At 45.1% G+C, this 18759-nt stretch overlaps 8 non-coding genes across 8 annotated transcripts; all 8 read right to left on the bottom strand.

Annotated features, from left to right (window-relative positions):
• Positions 1 to 1647: 1647 nt before the first annotated feature.
• trnal-caa (transfer RNA leucine (anticodon CAA)) lies at positions 1648 to 1766 on the bottom strand. Its single transcript has 2 exons — positions 1729 to 1766; positions 1648 to 1693 (listed from the first exon to the last, which is right to left on the bottom strand). It is a non-coding gene; the product is annotated as a tRNA-Leu (tRNA).
• Positions 1767 to 3901: 2135 nt separating this feature from the next.
• On the bottom strand, positions 3902 to 4020 carry trnal-caa (transfer RNA leucine (anticodon CAA)). Its single transcript has 2 exons — positions 3983 to 4020; positions 3902 to 3947 (listed from the first exon to the last, which is right to left on the bottom strand). It is a non-coding gene; the product is annotated as a tRNA-Leu (tRNA).
• A 2134-nt stretch (positions 4021 to 6154) lies between these two features.
• trnal-caa (transfer RNA leucine (anticodon CAA)) lies at positions 6155 to 6273 on the bottom strand. Its single transcript has 2 exons — positions 6236 to 6273; positions 6155 to 6208 (listed from the first exon to the last, which is right to left on the bottom strand). It is a non-coding gene; the product is annotated as a tRNA-Leu (tRNA).
• Positions 6274 to 8408: 2135 nt separating this feature from the next.
• Positions 8409 to 8527, bottom strand: trnal-caa (transfer RNA leucine (anticodon CAA)). The gene is made up of 2 exons: positions 8490 to 8527; positions 8409 to 8454 (listed from the first exon to the last, which is right to left on the bottom strand). It is a non-coding gene; the product is annotated as a tRNA-Leu (tRNA).
• Positions 8528 to 10661: 2134 nt separating this feature from the next.
• On the bottom strand, positions 10662 to 10780 carry trnal-caa (transfer RNA leucine (anticodon CAA)). The gene is made up of 2 exons: positions 10743 to 10780; positions 10662 to 10707 (listed from the first exon to the last, which is right to left on the bottom strand). It is a non-coding gene; the product is annotated as a tRNA-Leu (tRNA).
• Positions 10781 to 12915: 2135 nt separating this feature from the next.
• Positions 12916 to 13034, bottom strand: trnal-caa (transfer RNA leucine (anticodon CAA)). Its single transcript has 2 exons — positions 12997 to 13034; positions 12916 to 12961 (listed from the first exon to the last, which is right to left on the bottom strand). It is a non-coding gene; the product is annotated as a tRNA-Leu (tRNA).
• Positions 13035 to 15169: 2135 nt separating this feature from the next.
• trnal-caa (transfer RNA leucine (anticodon CAA)) lies at positions 15170 to 15288 on the bottom strand. Its single transcript has 2 exons — positions 15251 to 15288; positions 15170 to 15215 (listed from the first exon to the last, which is right to left on the bottom strand). It is a non-coding gene; the product is annotated as a tRNA-Leu (tRNA).
• A 2125-nt stretch (positions 15289 to 17413) lies between these two features.
• On the bottom strand, positions 17414 to 17532 carry trnal-caa (transfer RNA leucine (anticodon CAA)). The gene is made up of 2 exons: positions 17495 to 17532; positions 17414 to 17459 (listed from the first exon to the last, which is right to left on the bottom strand). It is a non-coding gene; the product is annotated as a tRNA-Leu (tRNA).
• Between the last annotated feature and the right edge of the window lie 1227 nt (positions 17533 to 18759).

The following is an 18759-nucleotide window of genomic DNA, read 5'->3' as shown; positions in this document are numbered from 1 at the left end:
AGGACAGAGGAACCTGGGGGTGCATGTGCATAGATTTATGAAGGTTGCAGGACATATTGAGAGTGTGGGCAGCAAAACATAGAGGATCTTGGGCTTCTTACATAGAATCATTGAGTACAAAAGCAGCAAAGTTATGCTGAACCTTTATAAATCTCTGGTCAGGCCACAACAGGAGTATTGCGTACACTTTTGGTCATCAGGCTTTAGGTTGGATGTGAAAGGTTACAGAGGAGATTGACCAGAATGGTTCCAGGGATGAGCGATTTTAGCTGCAAGGTTAGGTTGCAGAAGCTGGGGTTGTTCTCAGAGGAGCAACGGAAATTGCGGAGAGATTTGATTGAGGTGTAAAGATTATGACCGTTTGAGATAAGGCAGGCAAAGAAAACGTGTTCCCAGTAGCTGATGGTACAGGGACTAGGGGACACAGATCGAAAGTTTTGGGCAAGAGATGTATGGGGAATATGAGGAAGAACATTTTTATCCAGCTACTGGTAATGAGCTGGAACTCGCTGCCTTTGAGGGTGTTGGAAGCAGAGACAATGAATGATTTCAAAAGAAAATTGGATGGGCACTTGAAGGAAATAAACTTTCAGGTCTAGAGCTATGGGACTGAGTGGATTGTTCTATGGAGAGCCGGCATACGCTGGATGGGCAGAATGGCCTCCTTCTGTGCCGCAAATGACTCTATGACTCGAAGACCATTTGTTAATCATACTTGACTTATCAGGCCGTGCCGGCAAGGAAATTCATCGTTCCAGCACTGCAAACAACAATCAGACACACATCTTTCGTGCAACAACTTGCATTTTGCATCCTTTTCCCATACACTTTTTCTTGCTCAACTTGACCAAAGACAAGCAACACAGTTGCCATTAAAAGCCAAGGCCTTCTAATATAACCACAATCCAATAATGGTTCCAAGCAGGACATTTCAGCCTCTCATTCCCATGCCTTTCTTTGCATCACAATATATTATTGCGACAAGTGCTAATTGGAGCCCTGCTGCCAAGAAAATCACCAGGATCTCCCTACCTTTGTGAGGGCAAACAAGGCACTGTGCAGGTATTGTGCGCTTGGCCATCAACATTCGTGTGAACATTGCAATCTGAGAGAGCCAGCCTCCAAAGGCATCAAGTCTGGCAATGTCGAAGTGCTGATGAGGAAAGAGCTTGGCTGTGGTGCCCCTTCTTCAGGGAAAATGTTAGCCCGGCAAATAGGATTGGAAGGAATTGTCGAAGTAAGAGAGTAGAATTGAGTGGGGTTTTGGTGTGCAAGAAGTGCGATTCTTTGAGCGTGTTGTCCTGTTTGTGAAAAGCAGCAGTGCGTGCAGTGGGATTGCAAGTCATAATGCTAGAAAGCAATGAGGAATGCAGCAAGGAGGTGGGGCAAAAGATAATTTAGTCAGAGTGCTGGCATTGGAGTGTGGGAAATGGTTGATGGCAGAAGTGTGATTTGAAGCATTATGTGGAAGGACAGGCTTAGGATTTGTGAGGTTTCCTGAGGAAAGGCCATGTTTGTGGAGCTGTGCCTTGTGTTTGTTGGCAAATGGCAGTAGGATTGAAGGAATTGAAGGAGGCACGTGCAAATTGCAGGCAAGCTGAGCAGGCAGTGTGATGCTGTGAGGTTTTGTGTGGATGAAAAAAGTGATGTCAGGAGTGGGATTTGAACCCACGCCCCTGAAGAGAGACCAGAATTCCAGAGCCACAAAAGAGGCAAGGACAAACACTCCTTGAGTCTGGCACCTTAGACCACTCGGCCATCCTGACAGCTGGTTGTGTCTGTATTGGAAAGTGTGCTCCAAATGTTTACACTAACTGCTGTATAACATTTGTTCCTTCTGTGCAAACACAAACCAGAAACAGGCAGTCTCAGCTTGGATCAAAAATATTGCTTTCAGGACACAAAACAGCTCATCATGGTCAATGGTTACTTTTCACACTGGAGGATGGTAGGCAGTGGTGCTGCGCAAGGGTCAGTCATAGGACTAGCGGTGTTTTTTTTGGAGATGTAGAAATAACTTGGATATTGCAACTGAGCAGAAGATTTCAAAATTTGCCAATCATACCAAATTTGGAGGAATGGCAAACGGTGAGCATGATACAAATTGACTTCAAGACGACATAGATAGCCTAGCAGAATGGGCAGACAAGTGGCAAATGGAATTTCATATCAACAAGTGTGAGGTGATGCATTTTGGCAGAAAGGATGGGCTGAGCTCATATAGACTTAATGGCACAGTTGGAAAGAGTGTGCAAGGACAGAGGAACCTGGGGGTGCATGTGCAAAGATTTATGAAGGTTGCAGGACATATTGAGAGTGTGGGCAGCAAAACATAGAGGATCTTGGGCTTCTTAAGTAGAATCATTGAGTACAAAAGCAGCAAAGTTATGCTGAACCTTTATAAATCTCTGGTCAGGCCACAACAGGAGTATTGCGTACACTTTTGGTCATCAGGCTTTAGGTTGGATGTGAGAGGTTACAGAGGAGATTGACCAGAATGGTTCCAGGGATGAGCGATTTTAGCTGCAAGGTTAGGTTGCAGAAGCTGGGGTTGTTCTCAGAGGAGCAACGGAAATTGCGGAGAGATTTGATTGAGGTGTAAAGATTATGACCGTTTGAGATAAGGCAGGCAAAGAAAACGTGTTGCCAGTAGCTGATGGTACAAGGACTAGGGGACACAGATCGAACGTTTTGGGCAAGAGATGTATGGGGAATATGAGGAAGAACATTTTTACCCAGCTACTGGTAATGAGCTGGAACTCGCTGCCTTTGAAGGTGTTGGAAGCAGAGTGAATGTATGATTTCAAAAGAAAATTGGATGGGCACTTGAAGAAAATAAACTTTCAGGTCTAGAGCTATGGGACTGAGTGGATTGTTCTATGGAGAGCCGGCATACGCTGGATGGGCAGAATGGCCTCCTTCTGTGCCGCAAATGACTCTATGACTCGAAGACCATTTGTTAATCATACTTGACTTATCAGGCCGTGCCGGCAAGGAAATTCATCGTTCCAGCACTGCAAACAACAATCAGACACACATCTTTCGTGCAACAACTTGCATTTTGCATCCTTTTCCCATACACTTTTTCTTGCTCAACTTGACCAAAGACAAGCAACACAGCTGCCATTCAAAGCCAAGGCCTTCTAATATAACCACAATCCAATAATGGTTCCAAGCAGGACATTTCAGCCTCTCATTCCCATGCCTTTCTTTGCATCACAATATATTATTGCGACAAGTGCTAATTGGAGCCCTGCTGCCAAGAAAATCACCAGGATCTCCCTACCTTTGTGAGGGCAAACAAGGCACTGTGCAGGTACTGTGCGCTTGGCCATCAACATTCGTGTGAACATTGCAATCTGAGAGAGCCAGCCTCCAAAGGCATCAAGTCTGGCAATGTCGACGTGCTGATGAGGAAAGAGCTTGGCTGTGGTGCCCCTTCTTCAGGGAAAATGTTAGCCCGGCAAATAGGATTGGAAGGAATTGTCGAAGTAAGAGAATAGAATTGAGTGGGGTTTTGGTGTGCAAGAAGTGCGATTCTTTGAGTGTGTTGTCCTGTTTGTGAAAAGCAGCAGTGCGTGCAGTGGGATTGCAAGTCATAATGCTAGGAAGCAATGAGGAATGCAGCAAGGAGGTGGGGCAAAAGATAATTTAGTCAGAGTGCTGGCATTGGAGTGTGGGAAATGGTTGATGGCAGAAGTGTGATTTGAAGCATTATGTGGAAGGACAGGCTGAGGATTTGTGAGGTTTCCTGAGAAAAGGCCATGTTTGTGGAGCTGTGCCTTGTGTTTGTTGGCAAATGGCAGTAGAATTGAAGTAATTGAAGGAGGCACGTGCAAATTGCAGGCAAGCTGAGCAGGCAGTGTGATGCTGTGAGGTTTTGTGTGGATGAAAAAAGTGATGTCAGGAGTGGGATTTGAACCCACGCCCCTTAATAGAGACCAGAATTCCAGAGCCACAAGAGAGGCAAGGACAAACACTCCTTGAGTCTGGCGCCTTAGACCACTCGGCCATCCTGACAGCTGGTTGCGTCTTTATTGGAAAGTGTGCTCCAAATGTTTACACTAACTGCTGTATAACATTTGTTCCATCTGTGCAAACACAAACCAGAAACAGGCAGTCTCAGCTTGGATCAAAAATATTGCTTTCAGGACACAAAACAGCTCATCATGGTCAATCGTTACTTTTCACACTGGAGGATGGTAGACAGTGGTGTTGCGCAAGGGTCAGTCATAGGACTAGCGGTGTTTATTTTGGAGATGTAGAAATAACTTGGATATTGCAACTGAGCAGAAGATTTCAAAATTTGCCAATCATACCAAACTTGGAGGAATGGCAAACGGTGAGCATGATACAAATTGACTTCAAGACGACATAGATAGCCTAGCAGAATGGGCAGACAAGTGGCAAATGGAATTTCATATCAACAAGTGTGAGGTGATGCATTTTGGCAGAAAGGATGGGCTGAGCTCATATAGACTTAATGGCACAGTTGGAAAGAGTGTGCAAGGACAGAGGAACCTGGTGGTGCATGTGCATAGATTTATGAAGGTTGCAGGACATATTGAGAGTGTGGGCAGCAAAACATAGAGGATCTTGGGCTTCTTAAATAGAATCATTGAGTACAAAAGCAGCAAAGTTATGCTGAACCTTTATAAATCTCTGGTCAGGCCACAACAGGAGTATTGCGTACACTTTTGGTCATCAGGCTTTAGGTTGGATGTGAGAGGTTACAGAGGAGATTGACCAGAATGGTTCCAGGGATGAGCGATTTTAGCTGCAAGGTTAGGTTGCAGAAGCTGGGGTTGTTCTCAGAGGAGCAACGGAAATTGCGGAGAGATTTGATTGAGGTGTAAAGATTATGACCGTTTAGATAAGGCAGGCAAAGAAAACGTGTTGCCAGTAGCTGATGGTACAAGGACTAGGGGACACAGATCGAAAGTTTTGGGCAAGAGATGTATGGGGAATATGAGGAAGAACATTTTTACCCAGCTACTGGTAATGAGCTGGAACTCGCTGCCTTTGAAGGTGTTGGAAGCAGAGTGAATGTATGATTTCAAAAGAAAATTGGATGGGCACTTGAAGAAAATAAACTTTCAGGTCTAGAGCTATGGGACTGAGTGGATTGTTCTATGGAGAGCCGGCATACGCTGGATGGGCAGAATGGCCTCCTTCTGTGCCGCAAATGACTCTATGACTCGAAGACCATTTGTTAATCATACTTGACTTATCAGGCCGTGCCGGCAAGGAAATTCATCGTTCCAGCACTGCAAACAACAATCAGACACACATCTTTCGTGCAACAACTTGCATTTTGCATCCTTTTCCCATACACTTTTTCTTGCTCAACTTGACCAAAGACAAGCAACACAGCTGCCATTCAAAGCCAAGGCCTTCTAATATAACCACAATCCAATAATGGTTCCAAGCAGGACATTTCAGCCTCTCATTCCCATGCCTTTCTTTGCATCACAATATATTATTGCGACAAGTGCTAATTGGAGCCCTGCTGCCAAGAAAATCACCAGGATCTCCCTACCTTTGTGAGGGCAAACAAGGCACTGTGCAGGTACTGTGCGCTTGGCCATCAACATTCGTGTGAACATTGCAATCTGAGAGAGCCAGCCTCCAAAGGCATCAAGTCTGGCAATGTCAACGTGCTGATGAGGAAAGAGCTTGGCTGTGGTGCCCCTTCTTCAGGGAAAATGTTAGCCCGGCAAATAGGATTGGAAGGAATTGTCGAAGTAAGAGAGTAGAATAGAGTGGGGTTTTGGTGTGCAAGAAGTGCGATTCTTTGAGTGTGTTGTCCTGTTTGTGAAAAGCAGCAGTGCGAGCAGTGGGATTGCAAGTCATAATGCTAGGAAGCAATGAGGAATGCAGCAAGGAGGTGGGGCAAAAGATAATTTAGTCAGAGTGCTGGCATTGGAGTGTGGGAAATGGTTGATGGCAGAAGTGTGATTTGAAGCATTATGTGGAAGGACAGGCTGAGGATTTGTGAGGTTTCCTGAGGAAAGGCCATGTTTGTGGAGCTGTGCCTTGTGTTTGTTGGCAAATGGCAGTAGAATTGAAGTAATTGAAGGAGGCACGTGCAAATTGCAGGCAAGCTGAGCAGGCAGTGTGATGCTGTGAGGTTTTGTGTGGATGAAAAAGGTGATGTCAGGAGTGGGATTTGAACCCACGCCCCTTAATAGAGAGCAGAATTCCAGAGCCACAAGAGAGGCAAGGACAAACACTCCTTGAGTCTGGCGCCTTAGACCACTCGGCCATCCTGACAGCTGGTTGCGTCTGTATTGGAAAGTGTGCTCCAAATGTTTACACTAACTGCTGTATAACATTTGTTCCTTCTGTGCAAACACAAACCAGAAACAGGCAGTCTCAGCTTGGATCAAAAATATTGCTTTCAGGACACAAAACAGCTCATCATGGTCAATGGTTACTTTTCACACTGGAGGATGGTAGACAGTGGTGTTGCGCAAGGGTCAGTCATAGGACTAGCGGTGTTTATTTTGGAGATGTGGAAATAACTTGGATATTGCAACTGAGCAGAAGATTTCAAAATTTGCCAATCATACCAAACTTGGAGGAATGGCAAACGGTGAGCATGATACAAATTGACTTCAAGAGGACATAGATAGCCTAGCAGAATGGGCAGACAAGTGGCAAATGGAATTTCATATCAACAAGTGTGAGGTGATGCATTTTGGCAGAAAGGATGGGCTGAGCTCATATAGACTTAATGGCACAGTTGGAAAGAGTGTGCAAGGACAGAGGAACCTGGGGGTGCATGTGCAAAGATTTATGAAGGTTGCAGGACATATTGAGAGTATGGGCAGCAAAACATAGAGGATCTTGGGCTTCTTAAGTAGAATCATTGAGTACAAAAGCAGCAAAGTTATGCTGAACCTTTATAAATCTCTGGTCAGGCCACAACAGGAGTATTGCGTACACTTTTGGTCATCAGGCTTTAGGTTGGATGTGAAAGGTTACAGAGGAGATTGACCAGAATGGTTCCAGGGATGAGCTATTTTAGCTGCAAGGTTAGGTTGCAGAAGCTGGGGTTGTTCTCAGAGGAGCAACGGAAATTGCGGAGAGATTTGATTGAGGTGTAAAGATTATGACCGTTTGAGATAAGGCAGGCAAAGAAAACGTGTTGCCAGTAGTTGATGGTACAAGGACTAGGGGACACAGATCGAACGTTTTGGGCAAGAGATGTATGGGGAATATGAGGAAGAACATTTTTACCCAGCTACTGGTAATGAGCTGGAACTCGCTGCCTTTGAAGGTGTTGGAAGCAGAGTGAATGTATGATTTCAAAAGAAAATTGGATGGGCACTTGAAGAAAATAAACTTTCAGGTCTAGAGCTATGGGACTGAGTGGATTGTTCTATGGAGAGCCGGCATACGCTGGATGGGCAGAATGGCCTCCTTCTGTGCCGCAAATGACTCTATGACTCGAAGACCATTTGTTAATCATACTTGACTTATCAGGCCGTGCCGGCAAGGAAATTCATCGTTCCAGCACTGCAAACAACAATCAGACACACATCTTTCGTGCAACAACTTGCATTTTGCATCCTTTTCCCATACACTTTTTCTTGCTCAACTTGACCAAAGACAAGCAACACAGCTGCCATTCAAAGCCAAGGCCTTCTAATATAACCACAATCCAATAATGGTTCCAAGCAGGACATTTCAGCCTCTCATTCCCATGCCTTTCTTTGCATCACAATATATTATTGCGACAAGTGCTAATTGGAGCCCTGCTGCCAAGAAAATCACCAGGATCTCCCTACCTTTGTGAGGGCAAACAAGGCACTGTGCAGGTACTGTGCGCTTGGCCATCAACATTCGTGTGAACATTGCAATCTGAGAGAGCCAGCCTCCAAAGGCATCAAGTCTGGCAATGTCGACGTGCTGATGAGGAAAGAGCTTGGCTGTGGTGCCCCTTCTTCAGGGAAAATGTTAGCCCGGCAAATAGGATTGGAAGGAATTGTCGAAGTAAGAGAGTAGAATAGAGTGGGGTTTTGGTGTGCAAGAAGTGCGATTCTTTGAGTGTGTTGTCCTGTTTGTGAAAAGCAGCAGTGCGAGCAGTGGGATTGCAAGTCATAATGCTAGGAAGCAATGAGGAATGCAGCAAGGAGGTGGGGCAAAAGATAATTTAGTCAGAGTGCTGGCATTGGAGTGTGGGAAATGGTTGATGGCAGAAGTGTGATTTGAAGCATTATGTGGAAGGACAGGCTGAGGATTTGTGAGGTTTCCTGAGGAAAGGCCATGTTTGTGGAGCTGTGCCTTGTGTTTGTTGGCAAATGGCAGTAGAATTGAAGTAATTGAAGGAGGCACGTGCAAATTGCAGGCAAGCTGAGCAGGCAGTGTGATGCTGTGAGGTTTTGTGTGGATGAAAAAAGTGATGTCAGGAGTGGGATTTGAACCCACGCCCCTTAAGAGAGACCAGAATTCCAGAGCCACAAGAGAGGCAAGGACAAACACTCCTTGAGTCTGGCGCCTTAGACCACTCGGCCATCCTGACAGCTGGTTGTGTCTGTATTGGAAAGTGTGCTCCAAATGTTTACACTAACTGCTGGATAACATTTGTTCCTTCTGTGCAAACACAAACCAGAAACAGGCAGTCTCAGCTTGGATCAAAAATATTGCTTTCAGGACACAAAACAGCTCATCATGGTCAATGGTTACTTTTCACACTGGAGGATGGTAGACAGTGGTGTTGCGCAAGGGTCAGTCATAGGACTAGCGGTGTTTATTTTGGAGATGTAGAAATAACTTAGATATTGCAACTGAGCAGAAGATTTCAAAATTTGCCAATCATACCAAACTTGGAGGAATGGCAAACGGTGAGCATGATACAAATTGACTTCAAGACGACATAGATAGCCTAGCAGAATGGGCAGACAAGTGGCAAATGGAATTTCATATCAACAAGTGTGAGGTGATGCATTTTGGCAGAAAGGATGGGCTGAGCTCAAATAGACTTAATGGCACAGTTGGAAAGAGTGTGCAAGGACAGAGGAACCTGGGGGTGCATGTGCATAGATTTATGAAGGTTGCAGGACATATTGAGAGTGTGGGCAGCAAAACATAGAGGATCTTGGGCTTCTTAAATAGAATCATTGAGTACAAAAGCAGCAAAGTTATGCTGAACCTTTATAAATCTCTGGTCAGGCCACAACAGGAGTATTGCGTACACTTTTGGTCATCAGGCTTTAGGTTGGATGTGAGAGGTTACAGAGGAGATTGACCAGAATGGTTCCAGGGATGAGCGATTTTAGCTGCAAGGTTAGGTTGCAGAAGCTGGGGTTGTTCTCAGAGGAGCAACGGAAATTGCGGAGAGATTTGATTGAGGTGTAAAGATTATGACCGTTTAGATAAGGCAGGCAAAGAAAACGTGTTGCCAGTAGCTGATGGTACAAGGACTAGGGGACACAGATCGAAAGTTTTGGGCAAGAGATGTATGGGGAATATGAGGAAGAACATTTTTACCCAGCTACTGGTAATGAGCTGGAATTCGCTGCCTTTGAAGGTGTTGGAAGCAGAGTGAATGTATGATTTCAAAAGAAAATTGGATGGGCACTTGAAGAAAATAAACTTTCAGGTCTAGAGCTATGGGACTGAGTGGATTGTTCTATGGAGAGCCGGCATACGCTGGATGGGCAGAATGGCCTCCTTCTGTGCCGCAAATGACTCTATGACTCGAAGACCATTTGTTAATCATACTTGACTTATCAGGCCGTGCCGGCAAGGAAATTCATCGTTCCAGCACTGCAAACAACAATCAGACACACATCTTTCGTGCAACAACTTGCATTTTGCATCCTTTTCCCATACACTTTTTCTTGCTCAACTTGACCAAAGACAAGCAACACAGCTGCCATTCAAAGCCAAGGCCTTCTAATATAACCACAATCCAATAATGGTTCCAAGCAGGACATTTCAGCCTCTCATTCCCATGCCTTTCTTTGCATCACAATATATTATTGCGACAAGTGCTAATTGGAGCCCTGCTGCCAAGAAAATCACCAGGATCTCCCTACCTTTGTGAGGGCAAACAAGGCACTGTGCAGGTACTGTGCGCTTGGCCATCAACATTCGTGTGAACATTGCAATCTGAGAGAGCCAGCCTCCAAAGGCATCAAGTCTGGCAATGTCGACGTGCTGATGAGGAAAGAGCTTGGCTGTGGTGCCCCTTCTTCAGGGAAAATGTTAGCCCGGCAAATAGGATTGGAAGGAATTGTCGAAGTAAGAGAATAGAATTGAGTGGGGTTTTGGTGTGCAAGAAGTGCGATTCTTTGAGTGTGTTGTCCTGTTTGTGAAAAGCAGCAGTGCGTGCAGTGGGATTGCAAGTCATAATGCTAGGAAGCAATGAGGAATGCAGCAAGGAGGTGGGGCAAAAGATAATTTAGTCAGAGTGCTGGCATTGGAGTGTGGGAAATGGTTGATGGCAGAAGTGTGATTTGAAGCATTATGTGGAAGGACAGGCTGAGGATTTGTGAGGTTTCCTGAGGAAAGGCCATGTTTGTGGAGCTGTGCCTTGTGTTTGTTGGCAAATGGCAGTAGAATTGAAGTAATTGAAGGAGGCACGTGCAAATTGCAGGCAAGCTGAGCAGGCAGTGTGATGCTGTGAGGTTTTGTGTGGATGAAAAAAGTGATGTCAGGAGTTGGATTTGAACCCACGCCCCTTAATAGAGACCAGAATTCCAGAGCCACAAGAGAGGCAAGGACAAACACTCCTTGAGTCAGGCGCCTTAGACCACTCGGCCATCCTGACAGCTGGTTACATCTGTATTGGAAAGTGTGCTCCAAATGTTTACACTAACTGCTGTATAACATTTGTTCCTTCTGTGCAAACACAAACCAGAAACAGGCAGTCTCAGCTTGGATCAAAAATATTGCTTTCAGGACACAAAACAGCTCATCATGGTCAATGGTTACTTTTCACACTGGAGGATGGTAGACAGTGGTGTTGTGCAAGGGTCAGTCATAGGACTAGCGGTGTTTATTTTGGAGGTGTAGAAATAACTTGGATATTGCAACTGAGCAGAAGATTTCAAAATTTGCCAATCATACCAAATTTGGAGGAATGGCAAACGGTGAGCATGATACAAATTGACTTCAAGACGACATAGATAGCCTAGCAGAATGGGCAGACAAGTGGCAAATGGAATTTCATATCAACAAGTGTGAGGTGATGCATTTTGGCAGAAAGGATGGGCTGAGCTCATATAGACTTAATGGCACAGTTGGAAAGAGTGTGCAAGGACAGAGGAACCTGGGGGTGCATGTGCAAAGATTTATGAAGGTTGCAGGACATATTGAGAGTGTGGGCAGCAAAACATAGAGGATCTTGGGCTTCTTAAGTAGAATCATTGAGTACAAAAGCAGCAAAGTTATGCTGAACCTTTATAAATCTCTGGTCAGGCCACAACAGGAGTATTGCGTACACTTTTGGTCATCAGGCTTTAGGTTGGATGTGAGAGGTTACAGAGGAGATTGACCAGAATGGTTCCAGGGATGAGCGATTTTAGCTGCAAGGTTAGGTTGCAGAAGCTGGGGTTGTTCTCAGAGGAGCAACGGAAATTGCGGAGAGATTTGATTGAGGTGTAAAGATTATGACCGTTTGAGATAAGGCAGGCAAAGAAAACGTGTTGCCAGTAGCTGATGGTACAAGGACTAGGGGACACAGATCGAACGTTTTGGGCAAGAGATGTATGGGGAATATGAGGAAGAACATTTTTACCCAGCTACTGGTAATGAGCTGGAACTCGCTGCCTTTGAAGGTGTTGGAAGCAGAGTGAATGTATGATTTCAAAAGAAAATTGGATGGGCACTTGAAGAAAATAAACTTTCAGGTCTAGAGCTATGGGACTGAGTGGATTGTTCTATGGAGAGCCGGCATACGCTGGATGGGCAGAATGGCCTCCTTCTGTGCCGCAAATGACTCTATGACTCGAAGACCATTTGTTAATCATACTTGACTTATCAGGCCGTGCCGGCAAGGAAATTCATCGTTCCAGCACTGCAAACAACAATCAGACACACATCTTTCGTGCAACAACTTGCATTTTGCATCCTTTTCCCATACACTTTTTCTTGCTCAACTTGACCAAAGACAAGCAACACAGCTGCCATTCAAAGCCAAGGCCTTCTAATATAACCACAATCCAATAATGGTTCCAAGCAGGACATTTCAGCCTCTCATTCCCATGCCTTTCTTTGCATCACAATATATTATTGCGACAAGTGCTAATTGGAGCCCTGCTGCCAAGAAAATCACCAGGATCTCCCTACCTTTGTGAGGGCAAACAAGGCACTGTGCAGGTACTGTGCGCTTGGCCATCAACATTCGTGTGAACATTGCAATCTGAGAGAGCCAGCCTCCAAAGGCATCAAGTCTGGCAATGTCGAAGTGCTGATGAGGAAAGAGCTTGGCTGTGGTGCCCCTTCTTCAGGGAAAATGTTAGCCCGGCAAATAGGATTGGAAGGAATTGTCGAAGTAAGAGAATAGAATTGAGTGGGGTTTTGGTGTGCAAGAAGTGCGATTCTTTGAGTGTGTTGTCCTGTTTGTGAAAAGCAGCAGTGCGTGCAGTGGGATTGCAAGTCATAATGCTAGGAAGCAATGAGGAATGCAGCAAGGAGGTGGGGCAAAAGATAATTTAGTCAGAGTGCTGGCATTGGAGTGTGGGAAATGGTTGATGGCAGAAGTGTGATTTGAAGCATTATGTGGAAGGACAGGCTGAGGATTTGTGAGGTTTCCTGAGGAAAGGCCATGTTTGTGGAGCTGTGCCTTGTGTTTGTTGGCAAATGGCAGTAGAATTGAAGTAATTGAAGGAGGCACGTGCAAATTGCAGGCAAGCTGAGCAGGCAGTGTGATGCTGTGAGGTTTTGTGTGGATGAAAAAAGTGATGTCAGGAGTGGGATTTGAACCCACGCCCCTTAAGAGAGACCAGAATTCCAGAGCCACAAGAGAGGCAAGGACAAACACTCCTTGAGTCTGGCGCCTTAGACCACTCGGCCATCCTGACAGCTGGTTGCGTCTGTATTGGAAAGTGTGCTCCAAATGTTTACACTAACTGCTGTATAACATTTGTTCCTTCTGTGCAAACACAAACCAGAAACAGGCAGTCTCAGCTTGGATCAAAAATATTGCTTTCAGGACACAAAACAGCTCATCATGGTCAATCGTTACTTTTCACACTGGAGGATGGTAGACAGTGGTGTTGTGCAAGGGTCAGTCATAGGACTAGCGGTGTTTATTTTGGAGATGTAGAAATAACTTGGATATTGCAACTGAGCAGAAGATTTCAAAATTTGCCAATCATACCAAATTTGGAGGAATGGCAAACGGTGAGCATGATACAAATTGACTTCAAGACGACATAGATAGCCTAGCAGAATGGGCAGACAAGTGGCAAATGGAATTTCATATCAACAAGTGTGAGGTGATGCATTTTGGCAGAAAGGATGGGCTGAGCTCATATAGACTTAATGGCACAGTTGGAAAGAGTGTGCAAGGACAGAGGAACCTGGGGGTGCATGTGCAAAGATTTATGAAGGTTGCAGGACATATTGAGAGTGTGGGCAGCAAAACATAGAGGATCTTGGGCTTCTTAAGTAGAATCATTGAGTACAAAAGCAGCAAAGTTATGCTGAACCTTTATAAATCTCTGGTCAGGCCACAACAGGAGTATTGCGTACACTTTTGGTCATCAGGCTTTAGGTTGGATGTGAGAGGTTACAGAGGAGATTGACCAGAATGGTTCCAGGGATGAGCGATTTTAGCTGCAAGGTTAGGTTGCAGAAGCTGGGGTTGTTCTCAGAGGAGCAACGGAAATTGCGGAGAGATTTGATTGAGGTGTAAAGATTATGACCGTTTGAGATAAGGCAGGCAAAGAAAACGTGTTGCCAGTAGCTGATGGTACAAGGACTAGGGGACACAGATCGAACGTTTTGGGCAAGAGATGTATGGGGAATATGAGGAAGAACATTTTTACCCAGCTACTGGTAATGAGCTGGAACTCGCTGCCTTTGAAGGTGTTGGAAGCAGAGTGAATGTATGATTTCAAAAGAAAATTGGATGGGCACTTGAAGAAAATAAACTTTCAGGTCTAGAGCTATGGGACTGAGTGGATTGTTCTATGGAGAGCCGGCATACGCTGGATGGGCAGAATGGCCTCCTTCTGTGCCGCAAATGACTCTATGACTCGAAGACCATTTGTTAATCATACTTGACTTATCAGGCCGTGCCGGCAAGGAAATTCATCGTTCCAGCACTGCAAACAACAATCAGACACACATCTTTCGTGCAACAACTTGCATTTTGCATCCTTTTCCCATACACTTTTTCTTGCTCAACTTGACCAAAGACAAGCAACACAGCTGCCATTCAAAGCCAAGGCCTTCTAATATAACCACAATCCAATAATGGTTCCAAGCAGGACATTTCAGCCTCTCATTCCCATGCCTTTCTTTGCATCACAATATATTATTGCGACAAGTGCTAATTGGAGCCCTGCTGCCAAGAAAATCACCAGGATCTCCCTACCTTTGTGAGGGCAAACAAGGCACTGTGCAGGTACTGTGCGCTTGGCCATCAACATTCGTGTGAACATTGCAATCTGAGAGAGCCAGCCTCCAAAGGCATCAAGTCTGGCAATGTCGACGTGCTGATGAGGAAAGAGCTTGGCTGTGGTGCCCCTTCTTCAGGGAAAATGTTAGCCCGGCAAATAGGATTGGAAGGAATTGTCGAAGTAAGAGAATAGAATTGAGTGGGGTTTTGGTGTGCAAGAAGTGCGATTCTTTGAGTGTGTTGTCCTGTTTGTGAAAAGCAGCAGTGCGTGCAGTGGGATTGCAAGTCATAATGCTAGGAAGCAATGAGGAATGCAGCAAGGAGGTGGGGCAAAAGATAATTTAGTCAGAGTGCTGGCATTGGAGTGTGGGAAATGGTTGATGGCAGAAGTGTGATTTGAAGCATTATGTGGAAGGACAGGCTGAGGATTTGTGAGGTTTCCTGAGGAAAGGCCATGTTTGTGGAGCTGTGCCTTGTGTTTGTTGGCAAATGGCAGTAGAATTGAAGTAATTGAAGGAGGCACGTGCAAATTGCAGGCAAGCTGAGCAGGCAGTGTGATGCTGTGAGGTTTTGTGTGGATGAAAAAAGTGATGTCAGGAGTGGGATTTGAACCCACGCCCCTTAAGAGAGACCAGAATTCCAGAGCCACAAGAGAGGCAAGGACAAACACTCCTTGAGTCTGGCGCCTTAGACCACTCGGCCATCCTGACAGCTGGTTGCGTCTGTATTGGAAAGTGTGCTCCAAATGTTTACACTAACTGCTGTATAACATTTGTTCCTTCTGTGCAAACACAAACCAGAAACAGGCAGTCTCAGCTTGGATCAAAAATATTGCTTTCAGGACACAAAACAGCTCATCATGGTCAATCGTTACTTTTCACACTGGAGGATGGTAGACAGTGGTGTTGTGCAAGGGTCAGTCATAGGACTAGCGGTGTTTATTTTGGAGATGTAGAAATAACTTGGATATTGCAACTGAGCAGAAGATTTCAAAATTTGCCAATCATACCAAATTTGGAGGAATGGCAAACGGTGAGCATGATACAAATTGACTTCAAGACGACATAGATAGCCTAGCAGAATGGGCAGACAAGTGGCAAATGGAATTTCATATCAACAAGTGTGAGGTGATGCATTTTGGCAGAAAGGATGGGCTGAGCTCATATAGACTTAATGGCACAGTTGGAAAGAGTGTGCAAGGACAGAGGAACCTGGGGGTGCATGTGCAAAGATTTATGAAGGTTGCAGGACATATTGAGAGTGTGGGCAGCAAAACATAGAGGATCTTGGGCTTCTTAAGTAGAATCATTGAGTACAAAAGCAGCAAAGTTATGCTGAACCTTTATAAATCTCTGGTCAGGCCACAACAGGAGTATTGCGTACACTTTTGGTCATCAGGCTTTAGGTTGGATGTGAGAGGTTACAGAGGAGATTGACCAGAATGGTTCCAGGGATGAGCGATTTTAGCTGCAAGGTTAGGTTGCAGAAGCTGGGGTTGTTCTCAGAGGAGCAACGGAAATTGCGGAGAGATTTGATTGAGGTGTAAAGATTATGACCGTTTGAGATAAGGCAGGCAAAGAAAACGTGTTGCCAGTAGCTGATGGTACAAGGACTAGGGGACACAGATCGAACGTTTTGGGCAAGAGATGTATGGGGAATATGAGGAAGAACATTTTTACCCAGCTACTGGTAATGAGCTGGAACTCGCTGCCTTTGAAGGTGTTGGAAGCAGAGTGAATGTATGATTTCAAAAGAAAATTGGATGGGCACTTGAAGAAAATAAACTTTCAGGTCTAGAGCTATGGGACTGAGTGGATTGTTCTATGGAGAGCCGGCATACGCTGGATGGGCAGAATGGCCTCCTTCTGTGCCGCAAATGACTCTATGACTCGAAGACCATTTGTTAATCATACTTGACTTATCAGGCCGTGCCGGCAAGGAAATTCATCGTTCCAGCACTGCAAACAACAATCAGACACACATCTTTCGTGCAACAACTTGCATTTTGCATCCTTTTCCCATACACTTTTTCTTGCTCAACTTGACCAAAGACAAGCAACACAGCTGCCATTCAAAGCCAAGGCCTTCTAATATAACCACAATCCAATAATGGTTCCAAGCAGGACATTTCAGCCTCTCATTCCCATGCCTTTCTTTGCATCACAATATATTATTGCGACAAGTGCTAATTGGAGCCCTGCTGCCAAGAAAATCACCAGGATCTCCCTACCTTTGTGAGGGCAAACAAGGCACTGTGCAGGTACTGTGCGCTTGGCCATCAACATTCGTGTGAACATTGCAATCTGAGAGAGCCAGCCTCCAAAGGCATCAAGTCTGGCAATGTCGACGTGCTGATGAGGAAAGAGCTTGGCTGTGGTGCCCCTTCTTCAGGGAAAATGTTAGCCCGGCAAATAGGATTGGAAGGAATTGTCGAAGTAAGAGAATAGAATTGAGTGGGGTTTTGGTGTGCAAGAAGTGCGATTCTTTGAGTGTGTTGTCCTGTTTGTGAAAAGCAGCAGTGCGTGCAGTGGGATTGCAAGTCATAATGCTAGGAAGCAATGAGGAATGCAGCAAGGAGGTGGGGCAAAAGATAATTTAGTCAGAGTGCTGGCATTGGAGTGTGGGAAATGGTTGATGGCAGAAGTGTGATTTGAAGCATTATGTGGAAGGACAGGCTGAGGATTTGTGAGGTTTCCTGAGGAAAGGCCATGTTTGTGGAGCTGTGCCTTGTGTTTGTTGGCAAATGGCAGTAGAATTGAAGTAATTGAAGGAGGCACGTGCAAATTGCAGGCAAGCTGAGCAGGCAGTGTGATGCTGTGAGGATGAAAAAAGTGATGTCAGGAGTGGGATTTGAACCCACGCCCCTTAAGAGAGACCAGAATTCCAGAGCCACAAGAGAGGCAAGGACAAACACTCCTTGAGTCTGGCGCCTTAGACCACTCGGCCATCCTGACAGCTGGTTGTGTATGTATTGGAAAGTGTGCTCCAAATGTTTACACTAACTGCTGTATAACATTTGTTCCTTCTGTGCAAACACAAACCAGAAACAGGCAGTCTCAGCTTGGATCAAAAATATTGCTTTCAGGACACAAAACAGCTCATCATGGTCAATCGTTACTTTTCACACTGGAGGATGGTAGACAGTGGTGTTGCGCAAGGGTCAGTCATAGGACTAGCGGTGTTTATTTTGGTGATGTAGAAATAACTTGGATATTGCAACTGAGCAGAAGATTTCAAAATTTGCCAATCATACCAAACTTGGAGGAATGGCAAACGGTGAGCATGATACAAATTGACTTCAAGACGACATAGATAGCCTAGCAGAATGGGCAGACAAGTGGCAAATGGAATTTCATATCAACAAGTGTGAGGTGATGCATTTTGGCAGAAAGGATGGGCTGAGCTCATATAGACTTAATGGCACAGTTGGAAAGAGTGTGCAAGGACAGAGGAACCTGGGGGTGCATGTGCAAAGATTTATGAAGGTTGCAGGACATATTGAGAGTGTGGGCAGCAAAACATAGAGGATCTTGGGCTTCTTAAGTAGAATCATTGAGTACAAAAGCAGCAAAGTTATGCTGAACCTTTATAAATCTCTGGTCAGGCCACAACAGGAGTATTGCGTACACTTTTGGTCATCAGGCTTTAGGTTGGATGTGAGAGGTTACAGAGGAGATTGACCAGAATGGTTCCAGGGATGAGCGATTTTAGCTGCAAGGTTAGGTTGCAGAAGCTGGGGTTGTTCTCAGAGGAGCAACGGAAATTGCGGAGAGATTTGATTGAGGTGTAAAGATTATGACCGTTTGAGATAAGGCAGGCAAAGAAAACGTGTTGCCAGTAGCTGATGGTACAAGGACTAGGGGACACAGATCGAAAGTTTTGGGCAAGAGATGTATGGGGAATATGAGGAAGAACATTTTTACCCAGCTACTGGTAATGAGCTGGAACTCGCTGCCTTTGAAGGTGTTGGAAGCAGAGTGAATGTATGATTTCAAAAGAAAATTGGATGGGCACTTGAAGAAAATAAACTTTCAGGTCTAGAGCTATGGGACTGAGTGGTTTGTTCTATGGAGAGCCGGCATACGCTGGATGGGCAGAATGGCCTCCTTCTGTGCCGCAAATGACTCTATGACTCGAAGACCATTTGTTAATCATACTTGACTTATCAGGCCGTGCCGGCA

Source organism: Heterodontus francisci, chromosome 23, assembly GCF_036365525.1.
Source record: "Heterodontus francisci isolate sHetFra1 chromosome 23, sHetFra1.hap1, whole genome shotgun sequence".
Taxonomy (NCBI): domain Eukaryota; kingdom Metazoa; phylum Chordata; class Chondrichthyes; order Heterodontiformes; family Heterodontidae; genus Heterodontus; species Heterodontus francisci.
This window is presented reverse-complemented; position numbering and strand designations above follow the sequence as displayed.